At 44.0% G+C, this 17,216-nt stretch overlaps 1 protein-coding gene across 1 annotated transcript in view; it reads right to left on the bottom strand.

Annotated features, from left to right (window-relative positions):
• Positions 1-12,160, bottom strand: part of DNAJC6 (DnaJ heat shock protein family (Hsp40) member C6) — a 146,009-nt gene extending 133,849 nt beyond the window's left edge. Inside the window, exon 1 of the mRNA XM_026497900.4 lies at positions 12,056-12,160. The gene's annotated coding sequence lies outside the window, so the exon portion shown is untranslated. The remainder of the gene's footprint in view (positions 1-12,055) is intronic.
• Between the last annotated feature and the right edge of the window lie 5,056 nt (positions 12,161-17,216).

Here is a 17,216-nt window from a genome sequence, read left to right on the forward strand (position 1 = left end):
CCCACTCCCCCTGCTTGTGTTCCCTCTCTCGCTGGCTGTCTCTATCTCTGTCGAATAAATAAAAAATCTTAAAAAAAATTAAAAAAACAAAAACAAAAACAAAAAAACAAATAAGTAAACTAAGATCCAAAGGAATAAAGGGTCTTGTCCTTAGTCACTAATAAATTAGGTGAAACGAGCCAGAACCTAACCTGACTCCCAACCAAAGGCTCTTTCCAAAGCAAAGTGAAACAAAAATTCTAAATACCAGCTCCCCTCGAAAAGCAGCTAGGGATTTGAAGCTTAAAACACGCTGACACACTGAGAAACTGAGTTTTGACGTTCCAAACAAGAGTGAATATTAGCCTCATCCTGAGCCTCCCATGGAGGCAGTCCTAGCTTTTTCTAAAACAGGAGCTTGGCCTAGCATGACATGGCACATAAGCAATTTTTTTTTTTTTCTTTCCAAAAACCCTTTCTCTGGCCACTGAAAACAACAGGGGGAAAGCCAACACTCTCAACTTCGTTTAAATACTTTGGATTACACAGGCACGGGCTTTAATTGTTCACCAGAGGCTGGCTTAGCAGTGGAGAGGCCCTCTTTCGACTTGCCAGGCCCATGCATACAAAGCTCTTTCCCCCCCACCTAAGGCTGCTTAATTAAAATTTAAACATCAAAACCACACAGATCAATACGTGGATGTGAATGCTTCAGAGCCTATTAGATGTTAATACTACCAATACCAACTACCCCTGCCCCTTTTAAAGCCTCACTTACAGAAAGTGGCATTGTTTGGGAGACTTCATTACAAACAGTTTAGTAGATTAAAATACCAGCCTCCTCACTGGCATCAGGCTGTTTGTGGCTTTGGGGTTTTGATTTTTGTGTTTTGGTTTTTTGGGTGTTTTGTTGTTGTTGTTGTTGTTGTTGTTGTTGTTGTCTGGTCAGGGGAGGGTGGTTTTCCTTTTTTAATGTGGAATAAACATCACTGACCATCACAAGGTGAGAATCTTATAACAAGCCCGAGAGTGGCTGGGTACTGGTCTGGGGAAGGCCAAGCCTGGGGGCCCCAGGGCGGACAGGGAGGAAAAAGCTTGGGGCCTGTGTCGTCTCCCCGGTCACCCAAACAACTTAACTCGGTGGGGGAGAGGCTCGGTGGGCGCAAATTAACCTACCCGGGGCACTGCGTGCCAGCCTCCACCTGCGCCCCCCAGCCCCGGTGTCCAAGGGCAAAGCGCTGGGGCTTCCTTAACGCAGAGCTCACAGGGAGGAAAGGGTGGGGTGCAAACTGCTGCGCAGCGGCACGGGTGCGAGAACAGAGAAAGCCCGAGGGGTAAAGGGGGAGGGCAAACCCTAAAATTAGCGCTCGGGAAGCAGGGGACTGGGCACGGCGGCGCGGAGATGGCGTCTTCTGCTGCGGCGGCTGCCCTGGAGCAATCCTGGAGGCGGGTAGGGGGGCTTCCCCGGGAGCCTGGTCCCTATGCGCCTTCCGCCGCCACTCCGACCAGGAGCAAGAGCAACCCAGCAGGAAGGGCTCCTTCCGGTAACAGGGTCGGGGAACACGTGTAGCCTCCTGAAACCTTGGGGTCTATCGCTCCTCCCCCAACTGCGGCAGAAAATTTAAGGAGCCTCGGAATTTAAAACACCAGAATCCTTCAGAATCCCTGTTGCTGAACTAAGAATTTGGTTGGCTCATTTTAGTGAGCCCTGTGCTTTCCTGAGTTTTCATTTAAATCCATTTTTCTCTTCCCCCTTGCCTCAAACAGAAATCGAGTAATGGGGTGGGGGGTGGTGATAATGTACCAGGGATCGAGGGTCTGGAGGCTGGAGGGGTGAAGGTAGTTTGCATGCGAACATCTCTGCAAGATAAACAGTTCTGAAGGTCAGTGATGGCTCTCCATTGGGTCCTCCTGGAAGGATTAACATTCATTAAGGAATTCTCCCTCAACATTTTTCTTGTGAACCCAAACTGTAAAAGTCCGAAGTATTTCAGATATTCTAATTGTAATAATGCACTGAAAACCTATGTATTAATTAACTATCGTGAACTCTCCCAAAATAAAATTATCAAAATCCTGGGAGCTCTTATAAGAATATCTGTGAAATGGAAATATGTGTTATTCTGCCAACACTAAAGGAAGAATACAAAAATATTGTTCTATTTGGTAGCACAGATATGGAAAATTGAATGACACAATGTTTGGAAACCAGAAGCTAGTCATTAAAAAAAAGAGTCATGTTTATTACATAACTAGAATTTTAAATATATATATACACAGTAATTTAAAATCAGCCATTAATTCAAACTAACCATATCTGTGGAGTGACATTTCATCCCTAGCATCTTTTAGCCTCCCCTCTGCAGTTGGCTCCTTACCTTTATTTTCAGAATCTTTCATTCTCCCTTTCCTCCCTCTGCTGCAAATGAGCAGGAAAGTCCGGCTGATTCTGCAAACCTGACTTTTGATTTGTCATTCACAGAAAGTCAGCGGTCTCAGGGGCGAAGTCCCTCAACGGAGGAGCACCCGAGCTCTGATAATTGCATGCAAGTCAGTGTGCGGGGTGATAATTTTGCTTATGCTGGAGCAGAAAGGATGGGGATGAAGGCCGACGTAAACACAAATCCCAAAACATGGCATGGAACTGGATCTGGAGTCTAGGCTTGCCTTTCCTTTTCTTAGATTAGGGAACCAACTGTTTAGTACCTCCTCGTCTCTGTAGAGACTTGGTTCAGGTTGAAAGGGGAATGTCTGTGCCATGTGCCAAGCTTATTCTCAAATGGAGACCTTAATTTTGGAGGGAATTAAGAGATCTGTGCTTTGTTTTCTTTTTCATATTCATCCATTCAATAAATATTTCTTTTACCTCTCTGTGGCCCAGGCTCCATGCTAAGTAGTGGGGATACAACAGCGAAGAGGACCAGTCCCACTCCTCAAGCTGCTCACAGGCTGTTACAACACAGAGGCATATAGTGACCCATGTCTGCTGCATGGACACGGATTATTGAACCCATTTCATCCAGGCATAAGTTAATTCTCAAGGCTGAGCCGGAAATGGGCACAAGGAAGCCAGACCACGAGAGCCCTCTCTTAGAGGGCAAGGAAAATTCAAGCAAATCTTTCAATCATCCAATTCCAGCTTACTTTCAATCACTACATAGCTCAGATTCATTCCTTCATTCCTTCATTGAGCAAATGTTTATTTATGCCAGGTAGAATTCCATCTGTTAGGGATTCAGAGTGCAGAAAACAGACCGCATCCTGGTTTTGTGGCTATTACATTTTGGTGAGAGTATTCATACAGACAATAAACAATCAAATGTAAACATATAGTAAATGGCAATACATGCCACGAGGAAAAATGAAGCATGGGAATGAAGTAACAGATGTGCCATTTTAGACAGGGTGGCCAGAGGAAGTGACATTTAATTTATTTTATGAAAAATGGGTCAGGGTCATCATAGTCCCTTCCAAATATCTTCACTCAGATGTTGTTTTTTTTAAGTGCTGACTCCTCGCGACCTCCTCTGCTCTAGGTGCACTCTAGGTGATGGGGGGTGTTTATTCCCCATTATATGTGGGTAAACTGATATCCAAAAAGATTAACTGACCCAATTCAGGACCTCACTAAGTTGTAAGAAGAGCAACAACACAAAATACACCTACCTGTGGCTCTCATCCCCAGAAATTGCTGGGTTAAATGCAAAACTGACATGGAAAATCTGCTGGAGTAGGAGTTGAGATAAGAGGGTCGAAGACCTATCTCTATCACTATTAACTAAGTAGTGTAGGGTAGGTGACAACCTCTCTGGCACCAGTTCCCTCATCTATAAAGTGGGGTTAATCATATCTGCCCTGTGTATGTGTCAGGCCTTTCAGAAGATCAAAAGGGAGAATAGATGTGGTACTTGGCAAACTAAGCCCTATATAAATGTAAGGTATAATTATCAACATACTTGGGCACATTTACGAGAACTAATAGCTAGTGTTCACCTGGTCATTACTATGCCCAAGAGTCAAATATAGCTGTAGAGCAAAAGCTTGCCGTGGCCACTATGGGTCCTAGAGTTGATTTCTAGCTTCCACAATTCAAAGACTCCCTGAAAGTTTTGGGAAATTTCAAGTATTTGTTTTTTGTTCCCATCTTTCCTTGCCAGTGGGTAATACCTTTATGCTTCTCTTTGACAACTTAAGACTGGTGAGAAAAATCTGCCTTTGTTGGAACTCCTTGCTGGCCACCAAATGCACCACCATGTTGGTTCATAGACCACATCAAAGAAACAGGCATCTCCATCTCCAAGGAGCAAGTCCAGGACGGCCAAAATGTGCCCAGTTAGGAGCACCTTTGGGTGTAGAGAGCGCAGAGAAGAAGTAGGTGGTAAGAAGCCACCATTTGTGCACTCTTTCATTCAATAAATATTCATTGTGCCAGGCACGGCTCTGGACTCCAAGAATGACACAGCGCTGAAGTAAGCATTCTGTCTTCAAGAAGTCTGTGGCTTCAGGGCAAGAGGTTCCTACAAGGGATGCTGATTTACAGATTAGCTGGAGGAATGCCAAGGCCTAGGTTTGAATAGTAGGGCAGGGGCCATATAGTAGGAGAGATGATTCAAGTATGGGCTCTGCTATGTCCTGGCCCCTAAAGTAATCTGGGACCCTGTTCTACACCTCTCTATGTCTATATTTCCTGATCTGTAAGATGAAGACAATAATGGAACCTACCTCCTAGGGTTGGGTGAGGCTCAAATGAGTTAATACATGTAAAGTACATGGCACAAAGCCTGACACATAAAGTGAGGGCTCCATAAATGCTCTAAGACTAATATTGCTACCTTGTGACCTGGGTCAAATTTACCCCTCTGCACCTTCTACAGAAAATAATAACTAGCTTGTAGGGCTGCTGTGAGAGTTAACACATTAGAAAGAATGTACAGGCCTTGGCATTAGGAGTAGCTCCCCCCCCTGCCAGCCTCACTCCAGGAGGTGAGCTTTAATCAAGTAGGCTTCCCAGGAAAAAAGACTAAGTCTGGGAGGAGAGAGGAAGTGGGAAATGGGCTGCCATTTATGTTAAAAAGGAAGCCAATTGTTTTCAAGAGTGTGGTCATTTCTAGGGGTACCTACATTTTACCCAACATTGTACTGTGAAAAGTTTCACACATACAGAAAGTTGGAAGCATTGCACGGCGAACATCTTTGACCATGTTTTGATATATTTGTGTTATCACATATCTATTCATCTCTATTCATCCTTAATTGACTGGCTGTTGTTGTTTTTAATTAAGTGGAAAGAAGTCTGAAGTCGTCTTCAAAAAAAAGAGCCTTTTCTTTCCCTCCTGCTACAATATTTACAAAAGCCTTAGACCTCTGCTTCTGGGGCCATTCCAAGCAGGGTCAGGTGGATTCTCGGAAGCCTTGTCTTGCCCCACAGTAAACCTCAAGGCCCCACCCAGTCAAGGGACCACAATGGGCTCAAGCCTTGGAGTGTTCCGAAATTAAGCAGTGTCTCCGACAGACCCCACACTTCAAAGAAACTGGTATCAAGGACCTCTGTAAACACCCATTAAGGGAAATGATGCCCTATGTCAATAGCTGGGTTTAGCGAAAGCTCAAACAGGCTCCACTGGCCACCAAGTCCTTTCATAGCTCTGCACAGTCCTTGTCTTGTTTGATGCCACTTCTGAGTCACTAGACCAGTGAGTCATGCCCAGAAAGGAGGCCATCTTGAGAGCAAAACCAAACAGAATTTTCAAGAACAATGAGTGAAACCCTGAACTGAAAAAGAATAAGTCTTTGTATTGTCCTTGTAAAACAAAAACGAAAGAAAAAATGCTGCTGTTAATATTGTGGGTTCAACTTCCCAGCTGTAAATTTTACACTGAAGAAGAACCGAGCAAAAAAGAGCTTTCACATTCTCTTGGAAATTTGAGAGCAAAAGAGGTTTGAAGGCTATGTCCCAAATTAGGCAGACCTAATGACCTTTCAGTGACTGGCCTTGACCCTCTTCTAGCTGAGCTGGTTATTCCCAAAACATGCTGAGGTAGTGACAGCAGGGTGGCTTCTCTTCATCTTCCTCCATCCCACCGAGCTTCTGTATGGTTTGCTCAGAGCATCCGAGGGGCCATAAAGGAGATGAATACAGAAAAATTGCTGCCTGGGGGTGGAGGAAGTTTTGTGAGGCGGGTCACCACACAGCAGGGCAGCATGAGTATAAGAAAAGCTGCAGAGGCTCCCATGAAGCCGCGCTACAAGGCAAAGGGAAGGGAACTGATACATGGAGTACGTACTCTGTGCCAGGCACTCTTCTTATCATCATCTTCAGATGTTTATTGAGAACTTATTTGCCAAGCATTCTGTTGAAAGCAAAGACTTTCACAGCACCCTCCCTGGGTTTGAATCCCAGTTTACCAGTTGTATAACTTTGGAAATGTTACTTAACCTCTCTGTGCTTCAATTTTGTCATTGGTAAAACAGATGGCAAAACAAGGTTACTGTCAGAATAAAATAAAAATATGCATAGGTTTTGGACAATGGCTGGCACAGAGTAAACAGTGCATATGAGATAACTCTTGCCGTTCCATCTTTTTTAGATGAGAAAAATGAGGCAGAAAGGAGAAGTGACTTGCCAAAGGATACACAGCTAAAAAGTAGCAGAGCTAGGATACTTTGTTCTCAAAACAACATTGTGAGGGAGGTGATACCATCTTCCTTTTATAGATGAGAGCTTGTAAGCCCAAGGGGGCCTAGTAAGTTGCTCATGCCATAAGCTGGCAAATGAGAGAGTTAAACTTTTAGAACCCACATTTGCTGACTTTAAAGCCTTTGCACGTCCCACTAGGCCAGTGGTTCTCAAACGTTAGCATACAACAGAATTACTGCAAGGCTTTTGAGGACAGATTGCTGGACCCTAACTCCAGAGTTTCTGATTTGGTAGCTCTGAGGTGGGGGCCAAACTTTGCATTTCTAACAAGTTCCAGGAGAGGTCGATGCTGCTAGTCTGGAGACCACACTTGGAGAACTACTGTTTAACAATCATGCACCTGTACGCAGAACAGATGGGAATAATAATAAGGAATAGGCCCTAAAGATGAGTTCTTCCCACTCTGGCACAGTGTTGGTCACTTCACAGAGCCTAGCAAATATCCTTGTATATACAAAGGTCTTTCATATTTATGATCTCATTTGATCTTTTCAATATCCCTCATTAGTAATCATTATTTCCACTCAATGTAATTTATTTTTAGGGGTATACGGTTAGAAACTGGCAGTGAAAGATTAAACCACAGATCACCTGTCCTCCTCTCCAAGTAACTTGTCCTGGAAAGCACCATCTGCCGATGGAGACTGGATCAAGTTCCAATCTCTGTCTTTCCAGGGAATACTGCAGCTCGGGAAAGGGCTTGTTGCCCACCAGGATTTGGGGGAGGTAATTTCTGGTGGGAGAAACTTGGGGCCAGGTTTCTACTGTTGTTTCAAGATCTACTTCTTCCAAAATACTTCCACCAACTGTTCACTCCCTTCTCCATAACCTAAAAGCTTTGATATTTGTCTAAAATATAGTTATCTAGAAAGGTTGGAAGTTTTGAGGGCATTAATTTCCACTGGGCTCAGCTTATTCACATTCCCATTTGGAAGAGCTGACATGCTCAGGTATATTTTTAAAGTTGTTTGGACATATAAGCCAACAAATTATTAGTATCCAGAGTATTGAAAGAACTGTAAGTGGATAAGAAAAAGACAAACCATCAAGTTAAAACAAAAAATGGGGAAAGACATGCATAGGCCTTATCCACACATGGCCAATATTCATGTACAAAGATCTTCACTTCATTATGCGTTAAGGAAAGTCAATATAAAACAACCATGCAGTACCATTTCACACCCATGAAATTGGCAAGCATTACAAAGTCTGACAGTACTCAGTATTGGCAAGGATGTAAGGAATCAAGAATCGCACACACGACAGGTAGGAACTAGATTAGCACAAATGTATGGAGGTCAGCTATTTTTCCAGATTAAAAAAGCATTTCCTGGGGCGCCTGGGTGGCACAGCGGTTAAGCGTCTGCCTTCGGCTCAGGGCGTGATCCCGGCGTTGCGGGATCCACTATGAGCCTGCTTCTTCCTCTCCCACTCCCCCTGCTTGTGTTCCCTCTCTCGCTGGCTGTCTCTATCTCTGTCGAATAAATAAATAAAATCTTTAAAAATAAATAAATAATAAAAAAGCATTTCCTTTTAACCCAGTAATTGTCCTTCTAAGTATTTATCCTACCTACAGTCACAAGTGATCATATAGTAAATTTCAGATACATTCTGAAATATATATATCTTTTGGCTCTAGATAGATAGATAGATAGATAGATAGGTAGATAGATAGGATTTCCTAAAGGATCTTTTCATTACAAACATAGTTATTGAGCGTCTGCTGTATTCAGGACACAGTGTTAGGCTGAAAGGATGCCAAGAGTCCCCAAAAGCTAAATTATTTCTTACTTGCAGACTCCTGGTGGGAAAAAAAAAGGTGGGAACAAAAAGGATGATGTGAAAAACCTTCTGGTTAGTACAGAAGGAACAGCTGCCCCTAAGGAGCTTCCCAACCATGTTTAATTCCCATAGGTTACTGAGCCTTCCAGCCCTGGGACTAACCACTGTTGGGATGTGATCATATGGTACACTATCTGGACTAATATTAAAAAAATAATAACTACCACCTTGTAAGCTACTGTGTACCAGGCACTTTATATACATTAACTCACTTAATCATCATGGTAACATTGTGACATAGGAATTATCATCTCTATTTTATATATGACATATAACTGAGTTTTAAAAAGATTTAGCACCTTGCCCAAGATCACACAGCTTATTACTGTGCCACTTACTAAAGGCAGATTCAAATCAGAGTCTGGCACCAAAGCACATGATTCTAGATGCCCAAATTGGTGTCTATCACTTACAAGATGATGTCCCATCATTATGTGAAAATCAGGCCACCTTTAAAAAGAAAAACAAAATAGGGATATGGATTTCTTTCATTGTATAATATTTATTAATTTTACTTCTTTCCATGAGTATAGATTTTGGAACATGTTTATTTTGTGCAGGGAGATGTGGCAGAAAGAATGCTGTATGGGCAATCAGGCCTGAGTCTGCCACTCACCAGTCATATGACCTCCTGCAAGTTACTCTGTCTCTTAATTCACCTTCCTCATCTATAAAATGGGAGAAATAAACACCATCTGCCCTCCTTCCTTCCAGGGTGCTGTCATGATTGAAACAAGATCTTGTAGTTGACCTATTCTACAAACTGTAAGGTACCATTTACATAAGACATTGTAATGGCCTTATTCCCAGGTTGTACGAGAGAAGAAGTACAGAAATAGTGAGCAACCATGACTCTACTTAAGAAAAAAGAGGTGTGAGGGGTGCCTGGGTGGCACAGTCGTTAGGTATCTGCCTTCGGCTCAGGGCGTGATCCTGGTGTTATGCGATCAAGCCCCACATCAGGCTCCTCCGCTATGGGCCTGCTTCTTCCTCTCCCACTCCCCCTGCTTGTGTTCCCTCTCTCGCTGGCTGTCTCTCTCTCTGTCAAAAAATAAAATCTTTATAAAAAAAAAAAAAGAAAAGAAAAAAGAAAAAAGAGGTGTGGGGATGCCTGGGTGGCTCAGTTGGTTAAGCGTGGGTCTTTGGTTCAGGTCATGATCCCAGGGTCCTGGGATCAAGTCCTGCCTCGGGCTCCTTGCTCAGCAGGAGCCTGCTTCTCCCTCTGCCTGCTATTCCCCCTGCTTGTCTCTCTCTCTCTGACAAATAAATAAATAAAATCTTAAAAAATAAAAAGAAAGAGGTGTGGTGTGGCAGTGGGTTCCAAGAAACCATGGGTGACCTCTAGGACAGAAAAAGAGAAGAGAGGACAACTGTATACAGAATAGAGAACTCCTTTAAAAACTATAGAACTAGAGACTTATTCTAACCCATTTTATTACAGTAGAAATATCTACTTAGTCCTCTTTTGTAAACATTCACACAATACCTGGAATTACATTCTGCATGTAATTATCACTCAAGGAATACTTGTTGCAGTGAGCCTTCTAGTCAACTCCCCAGGCAAGCTAAAGTAAGAGGGTGGTTAGCTTTCGGACCTACTAAGGTTCAGCAACAGTTCAACGGCAGTGGGGAAGGAATTTAATTGTTCATTGACTAAAAGTAATAACACATTCTTTGAAAGCCAGCGAGATGACAATACCAAGCCTTCGTCTAACTACCAACAATAGAAAAGCTTGTTTCTAACTCAATAAATAAATATTTAAAAGATCATTCTTGCTTTTGGTCAAATTTAGTTTTAGAATGTTTACTATGTGACAGCACTTTACAATTATTAACTCATTTAACTCATCAATTCATTTAATCTTCAAAACAATCCTGTGGCGGAGGTTGGGGGGGGTGGTCGGTGAGGACTATATCGGTGACAGGGCCCTGCCTGGTGCAGTGTAGCTTCTGCCCCGGATCAGGTCGGCCATTTTAGAAATCAAGGCATGTCAGCTTCTCAGAAAAAGAATCCTCAGATGATAGAAACAGATGGAAAGGACAAGACAGGAAACACACACACACACACACACACACACACACACATGCTCTCTCTCTCTCTCTCTCTCTTTCTAGCAAACAGGTATCTAGAAAGTACCAAGCCTGGACATAGCCTAGTAGGGGATGCAAAGATGAAATAGATGAGAACCTGCCCACATGGAATCTATAATACCAGATGAGCAGTGACAGACGCCCTACAGAAAAAGAGGTTACAGGTGGCAGAAACCCCAGGAAAGCCTTCACCGAGGAAATGGCATTCGTGCATCTCTGATGGAGGGGTAAGCTAAGAGACGAAAGCATGGCCATTGCAAATACACACAAGGCAGTGAGCTCGCAGATCATGTCACATCCTTGCTGAGAACACTTCAGTAGCTTTCCAGCTCACTTGAGAAATAAAATCCAAACTCCCCCTCGTCATGTCCTACCCGGACCTTGATCCAGGCCCTGCCTCCCTCACTTTCCCCTTGCTAAGCTCAGGCACACGGGGAGCCTTTTCCACTTGTTTCTGTCTCTGGCAGGAATGCCCTCCCCAGACTCCATGCTGGAGTAACTCCTACTCAGTCTTCCGGTCTTGCTTTAAACCACATTGCCTCAGAGAAGTCTTCCCTGCCCATCTGCCGTGTAAGCCAGGGTGCCTCTGCCTTTTTTCCTCTCCCAGCACACTGTGATTCCTTCCCAGCACACACAACAATCTGTAACAGGGATGTTTACCTGTCTTATGTGTGTAATGTCTATTTCCCCCTCTAGAAGAAGTGCCATGAGCTGGGCCTTGCCTATCTTGTTCACTCCAGGCCCTGGCACACGGGAAGAGCTCAATACAAATTGTGGAAGGAGTGAATGGAGTGAATCAGTGGTTGAATAAACGTGAGTTAAGGCCATGGCAGGGACAGGGTGTACTGTGTTTGGGAAGTAGTTTATTGTGACTAGACCTTAAGAGATAACAGGGAATCACCGCAAACAGGTTGGAAAGGGGATGGGTCCACATGGGGAAGACCCTGAAGGTAGACTTGGGTCCAGATTCATTCCCCCCAATGGCTACTGCATTGCAGGCAACCGGCCAGGTGTTGGGCGGGACGCAAACCTGAGTAGACTGTGTCCCGGAGGCAGCCTGAATTCCTTGTGCCCAGAGTCAAACGTACAGACAGGGGCTTTTGCAGAAAACAAGCTGCAACCACCTGGCCCAACGAGAGATGCTTAAGGGGCCAAGGGGTATTAGGAGAAAGGGGACAGTGCCACCGAGACCGGCCCCCGTAGTTTGGTGAGCAGCCGCGCGAGAGCTTGAGGGACTGGTCTTGTCACAGGGGCCGAGGGTCAGGATGGAGGGTCGCCCGGGCCAGGCTGGACATCCAGGCCGCGCCGCCCCCGCCCTCAGGTCCCCGGGGCCGAGAGGTGGGCTCCAGATGCCGCCTCTGGCTGCGGGAGCCACCGCGGACCCCTGCAGTCGGGTCCGCGCCCGCCGCGCGCGGTAACAGGTCCCCCGGCCGCGACCACACTCACCCTGCGCCGCCTTGGGAGCCGAGCGCGTCCTCCACAGCCGCCGGGTCGCCTTCCACGGCCGCAGAGAAGAAAACAGCCTCCGGCTCTTCTTGCCGCCCTTCTCAGTTGCTCCCATCTGTGCGCCCGCGCCCCTCCCCCGCTGCCGCCGCCGCCGCCCGAGGGTGGCCTCGCGCTTCCCCGGCCGCCGCGCGTCTGCAGGTGCCGGGCGGTCGCCGGGGTGGACGCGGCCGCCGGGGGAGGAGCTTGCGGCCGGGGGCTGGCGCGGGGCGGGGGGGGGGCGTCTGCTCGCGCCCAGCGCGCGGGTGCGGGCGGCCGAGGCGTGGACGCTGCCGTGAGGCGCCCCTCAAGGAAGCTCGCGAGCGCCAGGCAGCTGTGCAGGTGAACGCTTCCGTCCCCGTCCTTCATTCAGAAGACGGCGGTGGAGTGCCAGGTACTGCTGAGCATCAGTAATTAACACCGGGATCCCCGGGGAGGCGCCCCAAATTACAAATGGTAAAATTGAAGCTCCGAGAGGTGAAGTCATCTGCCCATAGGGGCTAAATGGTGACAGTTCCCAAGTTCTGGGCTAACCATATTTTTTAATACCTTGCTATTGCCTCAGAATCCCACATTATATATATATTTTTAAATTGTTAAGTCTGACAGATATTCCTACCTTGCTCATACAACAGCTTATGAATCACTAATAATTATTTGAGAACCCAGTCTATGTCCAGGCACTTTTACCTACGTGCCATTAAACCTCACAGCACCCACCCGTGGGGTGGGAGGCATTTTCCCGGCTTCTCGTTGAGGAACCCGAAATGGCAGAGCTGAGGCTGCCGCTGCCCCCACCATGTTGTCTCTGTCGTGATTTTGCTTGTAATTTGGAGTGTCTGAGAGGAAGATCCAAACCAAGATCCTTTAACACTTGCTGGCTGCAATAAGTGTAGCCAGTATTTATGGGGTGCTTTTTATGTGTCAGATTGTACATACATTACCTTATTTAACCCTCCCAATGATACTCATGGGAGAGAAATTATTAATCCACACTTGACAGGTAAAAAAAAACCAGGGAGGGCAGGTTATACATATAAAACCTTAATAAAGGTTATATGTCGAGTGGGATCATGAAATTGCCATTTTTTAAGGCCCAAACAAATATCACACAAGAGCTTCACTTGGTGATCAAAATTAAAATGGAGGCAGATGAAATGTGAGTGCCTCCAGACGTGTTACACTAGAGAAAGACACATCAGCTTTGTAATAGTTTAGCCACAAATGCACAACAACCTGAATCTAATCATAAGGAAATCTAAGATAAACCCCAAGTAAGGACTGCACTTTAAAAGTGGGGCTGGTTCAGTATTCTTCAAAAGTGTCAATGTCATAAAGATGAAGAAAGGCTGTGGAGATATTCTAGATTAAAGAAGGCTAAAGAGGGGCACCTGGGTGGCTCAGTCGGTTAAGCATCTGCATTCAGCTCAGGTCGTGATTCCAGAGTCCTGGGATAGAGCATGAGTCCAGCCGCCTCCCCACCCACCCACCCATAGAGGCCCTCCATTCCCCATCAGGCTCCCTGCTCAGTGGGGAGCCTGCTTCTCCCTCTGCCTGCCTCTCCCCCTCCCCTGCTTGTACTGTGGTTATGTAAGAAAATAACCCTATTTTAAGGAAATACACATTAAGGTATTTAGGAATAAAGGGCCATGATGCATTCAACTTAGCTTTAAATGGTTGATAAAAGTATTGGGGTGGGGCAAGTGATAAAGCAAATGCAGCAAAATGTAAATAATTGGTGAATCTGGATAATGAGTACATGGGTATATTTCGTACTATTGTTATTTTTGCAACTTTCTATAAGTTTGAAATTTATTCCCAAGTAAAATGGTAAAAAACGTAAGTTCTAAGTCCATAGAAAAAGAAAATAAAATGGCAAGAATCACTCTACTTGATATTACTCTATAGTTATCAAAACAGTGTGATGTTGACAGAGGGATAGACACATAGGTCAATGAAACAGAATAAAGAACCCAGAAATAGACCCACATAAATGTGCCCAAGTGATTTCTGACAATGGTGTGAAAGCAATCCAATGGAGGAAAGATAGCTTTTTCAACAAGTGATATGAGAACAATTGGATGTCCATTGGCCAAAAATTGAACCTTAACCTAAACCTCATACTTTATACAAAAATCAAGTCAAATAGATTGCAAACTTAAGTATAAAATATAAAACTATAAAAGTTTTAGAAAAATAGGATAAAATCTTCTAGAATCTGCAGCTATGCAAAGAGTTCTTAGACATGTTGCTAAAAGCATGATCTATAAGAGGAAAAATTGGTAAATCGAACCTTATCAAAATTAAGTACTTTTGGTCTGTGAAAGACCTTGTTAAGAGGATGAAAAGATAGGCTACATACAGACTGGGCAAAACTACTTGCAAACCACATATCTAACAAAGGACTAGTATTTATCATAAATAAAGAATTCTCAAAATTCAACATTTAAAAAATCCAATTAGAAAATATGCAAAAGGCATGAACAGATGTTTTACTAAGGAGGATATACAGATGTCAAATAAGCACATGAAAAGATATGCAGCATCATTAACCATTAAGAAAATACAGATTCAAACCACAATGAGATATCACTACACACCTTATCAGAAGGCTAAAATGAAATATAGTGGCAACACCAAATGCTGGAAAGGATGTACAAGAAGAAACTAGATCAGTCATACATTGCTAGTAGGAATGCAAAATGGTACAGATACTCTGGAAAACAGGTTAGCAGTTTCTTATTAAACTCAACAAACAACTACTATAAGACCAGGAATTGCACTCTTGGGTAAATATCCCAGAAATAAGGAAAACTTATGTTCACACAAAACTGTATACACGAATGTTCATAACAGTTCTATTCCTAATGGCCAAAAATGGAAACAACCCAGATGTCCTTTAATGGGTGAATGATTGAACAAGCTGTGGTACCTCCACACCACACAATAATACTGAGCAATGAAAAGTAACAAACTATCGATATAGGCAACTACAGAAATCTCCACGGAATTGTGTTGACTAAAAAAAGCCAATCCCAAAAGGTTTCATACTGTATGATTCCATTTATATAACTTCCTTGAAATGGCAAAGTTATAGAAATTGAGAACAGGTTGCCAGGAAAGAGGGAGAAAGTTGTGCCTATAAAAGAGCAACACAAAGAACGCTGTGGTGATGGAACTGTTCTGTACCTTGACTGTACTGATGTCAACATACTGGTTTTGATATTAGACTATAGTTTCACACAATGTTCCCATTATGTAAAAATGGGTAAAAGTGATTGTGGGATCTGTTTTATTTTTTACAACTGCATGTAAACCTATAATCATTTTTTTAATAAGTTTAATTTTTAAAAAAAGTTCCATATCTACAATTTGATATCATTCGTTCCAATATCTAAAAGAAAGTTGGGCCAGGATTCAATATAGATCCATGCCTTCATGGCTACACTCAACCATGTCATGACTCCTGGATCACAATAGGAAGCCAAGGATCATCTGTAGGTGTTGGGGAGGACTTCAAAGGTGACAGAAGCACAGAGACCCAGGTAGGTCAGTGAAGGCTAAATGTTTGGTATGAGGCCCTTAGTGGTCTAGATAAATGACACTCTAATTATAGGGAAGCCCTATTTTATTCTTTCTCTAATCCAGAAGAATCGTAAGATATGAAATAAGGAAGGAAAGTGGAAGAGACTGGGAAGAGAGTAGAAATTGAGAGTATCCTCTCTCTCTCTATCAGCAATAAGCTGACTTTTCTTCTCTACCAACCTTTATTCTCCATGGCATCCAGACTAAAGTCTGAAGACATAGGCCCTAGAACAAGTGATGTAATTAATAACACTGCTCAGAAATAGTGGCCACGTGCCACCAACTAATACCCTAGACTAGGGTTGCCCTCTGCTCCTGGGTCTTCCTACCTGGCCTTGGGGTTAGGACACCTGGAATCTAGTCCTGGTTACCCAAATGGTCTATAAAATATTTGTTATGTCCCTTCTCCTCTTAGCTTACTATTTTCATCACCACCACCACCCTCATTCTCTTTAGTGTAGGGGATCTAACCAGAGGATCTAAAACTTTCCTTCTGGGATCTGCCACCACCTTTCCCTGTATGTCCTGACTCTCACTAACTGGTTTTGGGATTTTGCTAAGTGATAGCAGCCCCAGTAGGCCTGGCTTAGAGACTCGTCTTTTTCTTCCATTGCCCTCGCATGTCCAGTGGACTGAAGCAGCAACTTGGAGGGGCCTACTTGCTCACTACTTGGATTTCACAGGCCAGGGCAGGATGAGAGAGACATTCTTTGGCTTGCCCTTTTAGTCCAAACATCATGTGATTTCATGGCACTCCTCCAGCTCAGAGCTGAAATCAGTCCAAAAGCCTCTGGCTCCCACAGTCACAGCTTGCTCCAGGCAGATCCAGTGGGGAGCCTTCTCCACAGTCCCTGGGGTCCATGGGAAAAGAATGCAGCCTGAAAGAAGATCTTCTGAGTAGAAACCCCCAAGTGCCCTAAGGCACATTCATGAGCACTAGCAACATGGAATTTTTTTTCAAATGTCAAAAATGTAAAACAAGCCCACTTATTTGTACATCTGGATCACTGGGCATAGGAAAAAAAACAAAACAAAACAAAAAACAAAAAGGAAAGAAACCTTGAATTCCATTCCTGTCATTGTGTTTACAGAGCTAAGTCCAGAAATATGAATGACAGTCCTCAAAGTCAATGGGATGCAAGATTCTCGTGTGTGTGTGTGTGTGTGTGTGTGTGTGTGTGTGTGAAGGGGAGAAGGGGCTGGTAGAAAGAACCTAGGTTCTCCAGATAGGCAGAGCTGTGTGAATCCTAGCTCTGCCACTTACCAACTTGCCCAGCTTATCTAAGTCTCAGTTTCCCCTTCTGTAAGATGGAGACAGTAAACAGCTCCTACCTCAGAGGGTTGCAATGTTTTATTATTACATGATGGACCCAACAGGCAAAATAAGTGGTAGTTTATTATAATACTGTGTCCATTTAGAGAGTCAATGATGGATTTTAAAAGAATGGCATCTTTTTTTTTTTTGCAATGAATAAATGTGTGTGTATGTATCTATGGAGAAAGAAATAAAAAGGTCTTGTTGCCCATCCTCCCTTACAGA

The sequence above is a fragment of the Ursus arctos genome, unplaced genomic scaffold (genome assembly GCF_023065955.2).
Source record: "Ursus arctos isolate Adak ecotype North America unplaced genomic scaffold, UrsArc2.0 scaffold_12, whole genome shotgun sequence".
NCBI classification, from domain to species: Eukaryota; Metazoa; Chordata; class Mammalia; order Carnivora; family Ursidae; genus Ursus; species Ursus arctos.